Source organism: Alligator sinensis, unplaced genomic scaffold, assembly GCF_000455745.1.
Source record: "Alligator sinensis unplaced genomic scaffold, ASM45574v1 scaffold97_1, whole genome shotgun sequence".
Taxonomy (NCBI): Eukaryota; Metazoa; Chordata; order Crocodylia; family Alligatoridae; genus Alligator; species Alligator sinensis.
This window is the reverse complement of record NW_005841921.1, coordinates 1583701-1592523: the sequence shown is the minus strand read 5'-3', so window position 1 is coordinate 1592523 and position 8823 is coordinate 1583701. Positions and strand designations below refer to the sequence as shown.

Genomic DNA, 8823 nt, shown 5'->3' with positions numbered 1-8823 from the left:
GAGTTCCCCAGCCTGTAGGTATGCTGCTGGTTCTTCCTCCCTAGGTGCAGCACCTTGCACTTGTCAGTGTTGAAACCCATCCTGTTCTCATCTGTCCACCCCTGTAACCTGTCCAGGTCCAATTGCAGCCTATTCCTCCCTTCTAGCATGCCCACATCCCCCCACATCTTAGTGTCATCAGCAAATTTGAATAGGGTGTTTTTTACCCCCTTGTCCAAGCCACTGATGAATATATTGAACAGCGCGGGTCAGAGGACCGAGCCCTGGGGGACCCCACTGCCCACATCCCTCCAGGTCAAAAATGAACCATCCACCACCACTCTCTGGGTGCAGCCATCTAAGCCAGTTAGTGACCCATTTGACTGTGTAGGTGTTGATGCCACAGTCCCCTAGTTTTTTAATGAGAATGGGGTGAGAGACAGTGTTGAAGGCCTTCCTAAAATCCAAAAAGACTATGTCCACTGCTGCCCCTGCATCTAAGGATTTTGTGACCTGATCATAGAAGGCCACCAGGCTGGTCTAACAGGACCTGCCTCTAATGAACCCATGTTGGTTGCCCCTAGCATAACCTCCCCTGCTGGCCTCTCGTGGACATGTGCCAAGATAATTCTCTCAAAAAGCTTACCCAGGATCGAGGTAAGACTGACTGGCCTGTAGTTTCCTGGGTCCTCCTTCCTCCCTTTTTTGACAATGAGAGCCACATTGGCCCTTTTCCAGTCCTCTAGCACCACACCAGAGCACCACAAGTCCTCGTAAAGCTGTGCCAGGGGTCCCTCAATGACCTCTGCTAATTCCCTCAGCACTCTGGGGTGGAGGTCATCAGGACCAGCTGATTTAAATACGTCCAATCCCTCCAGAAGTTCCCTGACTAAATCCTCACTGACTCAAGTTAAACTGAGGAAGTCAAAGCCACTGGTCATTTCAAACATTTAAGCATGAATCATCTTTTTGATTTGTTTAAAATCATGGAAATTACTTACCTTACTGAAAATAAAATCAGATTTGAGCTATATGAGCTGAACTCCAAAAGTCAGTTGGGTGAGAATTGAGTCAGGCAGTTATTCAGGACCATGTTCCTTTTTTATTTTTGAGTAGAAAGAGGTAGTTAGCCTTGTTAGCCTAAGTCAGGCAGTAGGCAAGGCACAGTGGTTCCCTCAAGTCTAAATGATTCAGAGAGGTGTAAGTTTTCCTAGGTAACATCCTACTTCATCAGATGCTATAAATGGACTACTTATAGCATCTGATGAAGTAGGTTGTCACCAAAGAAAGTGTATGTCTCTGAACAAGTAAATCTCTATGGGCACTTGTACAAGTGACACTATTACCATGTACAAGTGAAAAAGTGTCATTTTGTGTGGCTTAATGGTGTCACACTGTACACATGCAAGAGTTTTAGGGGTTTTAAATGAGTTTGCATTGTTGCAAACTAAGCTATATTCTGATGTAGTTTAGTCTGCAATGTTGCAAATTGCAATGAAGCAGCTGTTAGTTGGCTGGATGCTGCCCCAGCTCAGAGGCGCCTGATCCAACACTCTCCCGAGCCTGCTCAGGCTTCCAACACCCCGTGCACCATCCCTACTGTCTTCTCCAGCAGCCAGCAAACCCAGCTGCCTAACACATTCCTGCACTGTCCCAGGGACAAGCCAGCTCATTCCTGGGCAGCCCCTGGCATTCTGCTGGCTGCAGGAGCCTGCTGAAGGCAGAAGTGGCAAGGGGCCCGATCCTCTTTTCTTTTTTTGGTGGAACCTGCCTGCCTCTTCCACAGCCTGGGGGCAAGCTGCTAGTGGGCCATGTGGCCCCTGAGCTATGGGGGGCCCCAGTCCTTTCCTCCACAGCAGCAGTGCCCCTCAGGGCTGCTAGGGTGGGCTGCTAGCAGGTTGGGTGCTACCCCAGCTTGGAGACAGCACCTGGTCCAATCAAACTCTTCCCCGAGCTCACTCACCAGAAGCCCACTGGGGTTGGATTGGGCCAGGTGCTGCCTCGAGCTGGAGCAACACCCCACCCACTAGCTGCACATGTAGGTGGCCCTGCGGGGTATTGCTGCCATGGAGGGAAGGACCGGGGGCCCCTGCAGCTCAGAGGCCACTCATCCCACCAGCAGCTTGCCACCCAGCCATGGGCAGGCTCTGGCTCTAAAAAAACAAAAAAACCCAAAAAGACAACAAAAAAGGATTCACTGTAATGTGACGGAAAATTGAAATGAGTTTCAATTAAAAACCCACTGTTTCAATTTAGGGGGCATAGAATAACCCTGAGGACTAAACCCCCATCACATGTACAAGTGCCCTACAGTGGTACCCCTTCTATTTTTGGATGTGTGTAGAAGCTGCTTTCATCTGATTTTTTTTTATTACTATTATTATTATTAATGCCATTATTTACCTTTGCTGTTTTTCATGTTTTAATGTTTTGTCTTTTATTTGAAGATATTTAACTCCACCTCAGCAAAAACTGGAAATAGTAGAAGTGATAAAGACTTAGGAATAGGAGATAGTTGGCATCTCCCAAACATCAGTGCTGTATGAAAGCCCCTTGCATCTTTGCAGGACAATCTGGCACTCAAACTGCTTTAGTGTTTCAAGAATTTACAAGCAATATTACAGTGTATGCTTAGTAATAAATGGGGAAATAGTGCTGTGCATTTAATGTTGTTAAAGCCTTGGAGACCACGACATTTATTTAAAAATATAGCACTAGCAATAAGGATTATTAATCCACGTTTTCAAGCACATTGCTTTTATTATATAGTCTATCCTTTGATTGCAGAAGCAGGCCTTATTATGAGTCCTGAGAGTATACAACTTAAGTATATGTGCGGGTAGGAGGACAGCACAAGATTAATTTTTATTAAAGTTATTTTTTTTCCTGGAAAGTCCATAAACCTATTTTTTTTCAGCCTTCCAAATGTACTACTGAAAGAAACACTCTGGAGAAGTATTTTGATCCAAACTCTAGCCCGAGAGAGAACTGGTGACATTACAGTAAAAAGTAGGTTAAATGTAAGATTTTCTACCTTCCTCAATCCTACCAATGTTTGCATCACGACACCTTATTGCATTACTGATACCAGAAGTAACTGATGAGAGTTACTATAGAGACTGGCACTGAGCGTTTGCGACTGAAAAATAGCACTTGAATAGCATACTTGAAGAGATCCAGCTACCAAAAGACTGCTTAGAGTTAGTGAAACTATTTGCTGCAAATCTGTTTTCTGGGGAAGTTAGCCAGTTTTTTTCCTCTTTGAGAAATCCTGATTTCTGCATGTGAGTGAGTGTGTATGCGTGTGGGCGAGGCGGGGAGTGGAGGAGCTTTGGTCAAGTGCTGTGGATGAACAAGTTTCAGTGAATGGAGGCTTAGGAAATAATCCAAGTGAATACTTGCAATGTCTGCCACATGCTTGCTTGCATAAGTCATATAAATAAGGACCTGCTGAATTCATGACAAAAGTACGCAGCAGCTCCTTTAATCTTGTATGTTCCCCTGCCTCTTGCTTCCCCCACCTGGCTGCTGATTAGCCAAAGACATGGGGACCATCAAGAAAAAGAACTTGGTGCCTTTGCTGCTCACCGTCTGGCCTTCTTTGCCTTTGTAGAGTCAGTCACAGCTCTCAGTTGGTGGCAGGATAATAACTTTCAAAGAAATTTTGCTGGGATCTGGAACACAAATTGGTGAATTCTGTAAGTTCTCATTAACAATAAAATAACATGCAATAATTAAATGACATTAGCTACAAAAACTGCCCTTACATACAATGGTTCATATCTCATGAAAGACCAGATGGCTTAGGCTGTTATTCATGAGCTGTCTGGCTTTTTTGCAGGTAGGTGATGTGTTCAGTTCAGCACAGGTTACAGTAGTCAAAAGCTGCATCAGCTGATAGCTCTTCGGTGGTCTGTATGCATTTGGTCTTCATTTCACCCTTCAGTAAGAAAGAGACCACTTTAAACTACTTGACGTTGGCTGGCAACTTGTTGGCAGTCCTGGCCAAGAAACTTAAGAAGAAATGGGCATAGCTTGGACATAACTATCTTCTCACCCTCAGAAAGACTCCTCCAGGTTGTGGGGTAGGGAAGTTCCTTTATTATAGTGATTTTAGAAGGGAGGTATTTTTATATGGCTGGACCTCAACATGACAGCAGCCTGCAACATGCAACTGAGGGTGTTATCCCTGTTGGTCACATTGCAGTGGTTTATGCTTTGGGTTCTGTGAAGGTCTCAAGTTCATTCCCATTCATTAAAATATTTTTGTATGTAAGCAACTGATGGGATGGTGGCAGAGTGAAGGCTTCTTCTTTATAGCTCAAAAGGTGTGTGTTTAAACTTTGGTCCAGACTTGAATTGAAGTCTGTGCCCATATGACCTAGCTGCAAAAATGGTCCCTGTTTATTTGTGTTTGCAACTAAAGGCAGCTGGACCTGAATACTAACCACGTCAGTCCCAAGTGTGCTGTTAGCTATGGAAACTGTTCTGACTTAATATAGGACTGGAAGGGGCCAGTTACAGGTACCAGGGTGTGTCTATATGAGCCACTTTTCTGCAGATTAAACTAATCTAATGCACAGCAAAGTATCATCATTGTCTACACATGTGCTGGACTTGCTGCACATTAAATTAGTCTAATGCACCATTTGTTGATACCAACACATACAGGAACTAGATAAATAGTGCACTTGGTAAAGTGCAGTAGCACATGTGTAGATACTGACTGGGAGCAATTTTGGTACTGATTTGTAGTACAAATTTGGTATTAACCGTATGTTCTCTCTACTTCACTTAAACTCTTACAAACCTGAGATGCATAATAATCAGCCTTACATAAATAGTGTTGTCCTGCCTAGCAGAGCTCTGATGCTTTCTCAGTATGCATTTGCTTCATTAATGCAAATTCTCCTTTGGGAATAACCCCTGTAAGGCTGCGTAGAAGTATTAGGCATGACCAACAAAGGGCTACTTTACCTCCAGTTACCAGTTTTGCTCCCGGTCACCTCAGGCAGCAGGGACCACTGCTGCTTGGCTAAGCCCCCATGCAGAGGGAGTTGTTCTGGCTGCAGGGGGGCTGTCTCCTGCCCTGTGCACATTGGGACTGAGCCTCATGTGCATAGGGTCAGGAGAATTGTACCGGCTGCAGGGACAGGGCTGAGACCCAACTGCCCCTGCAATCAGCACAGCTCTCTCAGCCCTGTGCACATGGAGACCAACCCCTATGCCCCCTGCCAGCCCCTATGCTGGCACCTGTGGGTGTCTGGAGCTCCCCTTGAATGGTGCAGGGGTTGGGAGGGCATAGAGCAGGGCAGGAGCAACCCTGATCTGGGCTGCTACTATTGGGTGCAGTTCTGTCCCAATAGGGTGCACATGTATACATGTTTCCAGGCACAGTTTACTACACCATATTTTATTGCCCAGTAAACTTATTGCACATTAATGCACAAGTTGACACACCCACAATGTATTAGATGTTAAGTCCAAAACACTTCACATCTTTTCTGGTCTATCCTACACACCACAAGGCACAAAACATCACTAAAATCTTGTAATAAGTTTAGGATCTCTAGTGCAAAAAAGAAGGCCTTCAAAAACAATGTGAAATAAGAAAAGAGCGGGAGAGTGTTGCCAGTGCTTTGATGGGTATCATCATCAGGGAATTTTTTAGGAGCAATAAGCTGAAATGATCTTAGGAAGTAGATTGTGCCCCACACTGCAGAAGAAAGCGGAGGTTATGAAGGAGGAGCGAGACGGGGAGCCAGTCCTCCCCATCAATCTGACCTGGAATTAAATTCCTTTCTAAATCCCCAAACTAGTAATAATTTCAGCCCTGAAGATATGAACAAGACCCACCAGCCAGTGAGATTTCTCAACACTAGGAACATGGTATACTGGTATTTCAGGTACTGTTTCCTATGCTTGGCAGTTTTTTGTCTTCAGTCTCTAGAGCTGTCAGTCTAGCATCTGTCAGAAGCTAAATTCATATAACATGTTAGGAGTAAAGTAAAACTAAGGCTCTTCTTTTTTTATCATATTTGCTCTTGTGTGAAATTTCTTCATTATAGGTAATCCAAAAGCTTTTTCCACCCCATTTTTTGCTAATACACTCAGTGCACCCAGCAATAATTATTTGACATTGAAATCTACTGTACTTTGACTCCCATTGATAGCAGTGCTCATTAGAACCCCATTATAATTATTACCCTCTTTATGTATACCTTGTTAAACACTTAAAATAGCTAGGCATCCAGGGGATGCTGTTTCAAGAAAGTATTTAAATGATTGGGATGAATTATGTAAGGTTCTAACAGTATGTTCTCTCTACTTCACTTAAACTCTTACAAACCTGGAATGCATAATAATCAGCCTTACATAAATAGTGTTGTTCTGCTAGCAGAGCTCTGATCCTTTCTCAGTGTGCATTTGCTTCATTAATGCAAATTCTCCTTTGGAAATAACCCCTATAAGGCTGTGTAGGAGTGTTAGACATGACCAACAAAGGGCTACTTTACCCGAAACACTTATGTGGGTGTACTTACTCTGCCTTGCAAAATGTAGTAGAGGCAAGAGAAGTTCCCTGCAACTGCAGCACATGCACTAATAGAAAGAAACATGCTTGCCATATAAAAAACAATAGGTTTTACTGGGTCACTTCTGTTATGTTGACAGAAAACATTCAGATTATAGCATTTATAGTAAATGTTGACATTTTTGCTCTGGCAACCACTGTCTGACACCAAATTCAGGAGATTATAGCATAAACTCATGAAGGAATGGGAGTTCCATTTCTCTGCAGAAAGGTTCCATGACCAAACTGTTTATGGTAGAGTTGTTTATATTAAATGCATAACTCTGTTCTGATAAGGAGTACTTAAATTTTTAGTAGTGTTACAGTGTAACAATGATGATCCAAGAGTTAGTTATGCAAGGCTCAAGGATTTTTTAGGGTGATATATTTTATTGGACCAACTGTGTATAGCAGGGATAGAGGGAGACAAGCTTTTGAATGCAATACATTCTTCATGAGCTGATGAAGAATGTCTAGTATTCAAAATTTTGTCTCATTCTATCCTAACTATTGGACCAACTGTATAAAATATATCACCCTAAGAAATACTCTTTTATTTTTTTAGGAATTCACTTCATTTTATGAATTAACTAATTTATCAGTTAAGTGATTTCAAGATTAAATTTATTTTCACTTGCTGCTAAGCTTGCAACCCTGGAAGATCCTCATTTGATTTGAAAATCCCGCTATATTTTTTTTAGAACATGTGCATCCCTAGTAATAGATTCTGCAGGCGAAATGCTGCCCTCATTTTCACCTGTGCAACCCCGCTGACTCGAGTACCATTTGAGGACAATAGCCAGGCAGACGTAATCCTATAAATGGAACCGCATGTATATTGATAATCCACATGCCATGAAAAGAATCCATTTTACTTCTCAAAGTTGTGCTGGCTGTCCAGGGGCTGATTAGTAAAAATTCATTCTTGATACTGAATTTAACTCTTGAACACACACAAAGCAGACCTGTTGAATCAAAAGGTGCCATTTTAATCTGGTCACTTTTTTTTTACCATATCTGACCAAATTTTAATGCACCTGAATAACTTATTTTCAATGAAATAATATTACTAAGATAATTTCTTGCCTAGATACTATTTTCCTTGCGACTCCCGTGGAAAACAGTTACAGCAGTTGACCTCCAACTGAAAAAGTTAAAGGTAAAATAGATCTTGGATATTATATTTGCATGCTAAAAGTTATGTGAGGGCCATGATGTTTGTACTGGATGAAGGCACAATTCTAAATAAGAATCCAAAAGCTTCCAGCACCTGAAAAATTACTGTTGTTTAAATTGTGGTTTTAACTTTGGCTCATCTTTTTATACTCTTGTAGAGTGTGCTCAACCTTCTGGCACCACAACGCAGATGAATGGCATGGATCTGGTCCTTGGGCCTGATCCAGCACAGGTCAGGACATGGAGTCAGTCCTCATTCGGGGTCCAGACATGCTCCAATCTGACCATATGCACCAGATCTGGCTGCATGCCAGCCCAGCCCAACCCCATGTGCCAGATCTAGCCTCACACCAGACCAATCTGTGGTGAAGGGCCATGTCATCCAGCCCATGAGACTCCCAATGAATCTGGAAATATGACAGGAGGGGTGAGTAGCAATGAACACCGTTCCCCACCCACCAAATTTCTAGACCAATAGGGAGATCCATGGGCTGGATGACATGGTCTCGTGAGCCAGAGTTTGAGTGCCACTGCTGTAGTATGTATAAAAATGGAAGACAAGACACTTACAGGCAGTCCTGAGACTTGCAACACAGTTGGTTCCTGAAAACAGTGCCTTAAGTTGAAACATTATAACTTAGAAACAGTTTTCCCATAGGAACAATGTTATAAATGAGGTATTGGTTACTCTACAATGCTCGATTACAGTTGCATGCAGCTGGTAAGTCTGTTGTGGTTGAAGGGGAGGGAGGAGGGAAGGGGTGTGGCAGGCGGGGTAGATCAAGGCCCCCACAGTGATGGAGGGAGTGGGGCAGGGGCTGGGGCTAAGACAGAGGCTGGGGCAAGTGCTGTCCAGCTGGGACAGGGCAAGCATGGGAAGAGTCATGGCTTGTCTGGGGCATAGGGTGGAGGGGGGTGGGGCAGCTCCCACCGCTGCATGCCACTTGTCTGGAGGCAGCGCAGTGAAGCGGCTCCATCCTGTGCCTGCCCTGCCCCTGGGTGAGCAGTAGGAAGGTATAGCCCCTGCTCCCAACACCACGGCCGCCTACCCAGAGTGCAGCCTGGTGCAGCCCCAGCCCCACCTGCCCCATGCAGAT

The 8823-nt window shown here is 43.9% G+C and overlaps 1 protein-coding gene across 5 annotated transcripts in view; it reads left to right on the top strand.

Moving 5' to 3' along the window:
* The window catches only part of SMPD3 (sphingomyelin phosphodiesterase 3), a 177969-nt gene that overhangs the window by 82589 nt on the left and 86557 nt on the right, over window positions 1-8823 (top strand). The window contains exon 1 of one of the 5 annotated variants that reach the window (XM_006019062.3): window positions 2900-2988. The exons of 3 other annotated variants lie outside the window; for them this stretch is intronic. The gene's annotated coding sequence lies outside the window, so the exon portion shown is untranslated. Of the gene's footprint in view, window positions 1-2899; window positions 2989-7661; window positions 7710-8823 lie in introns of those variants that run through there. One more of the 5 variants, XM_006019064.3, reaches the window with a different exon arrangement.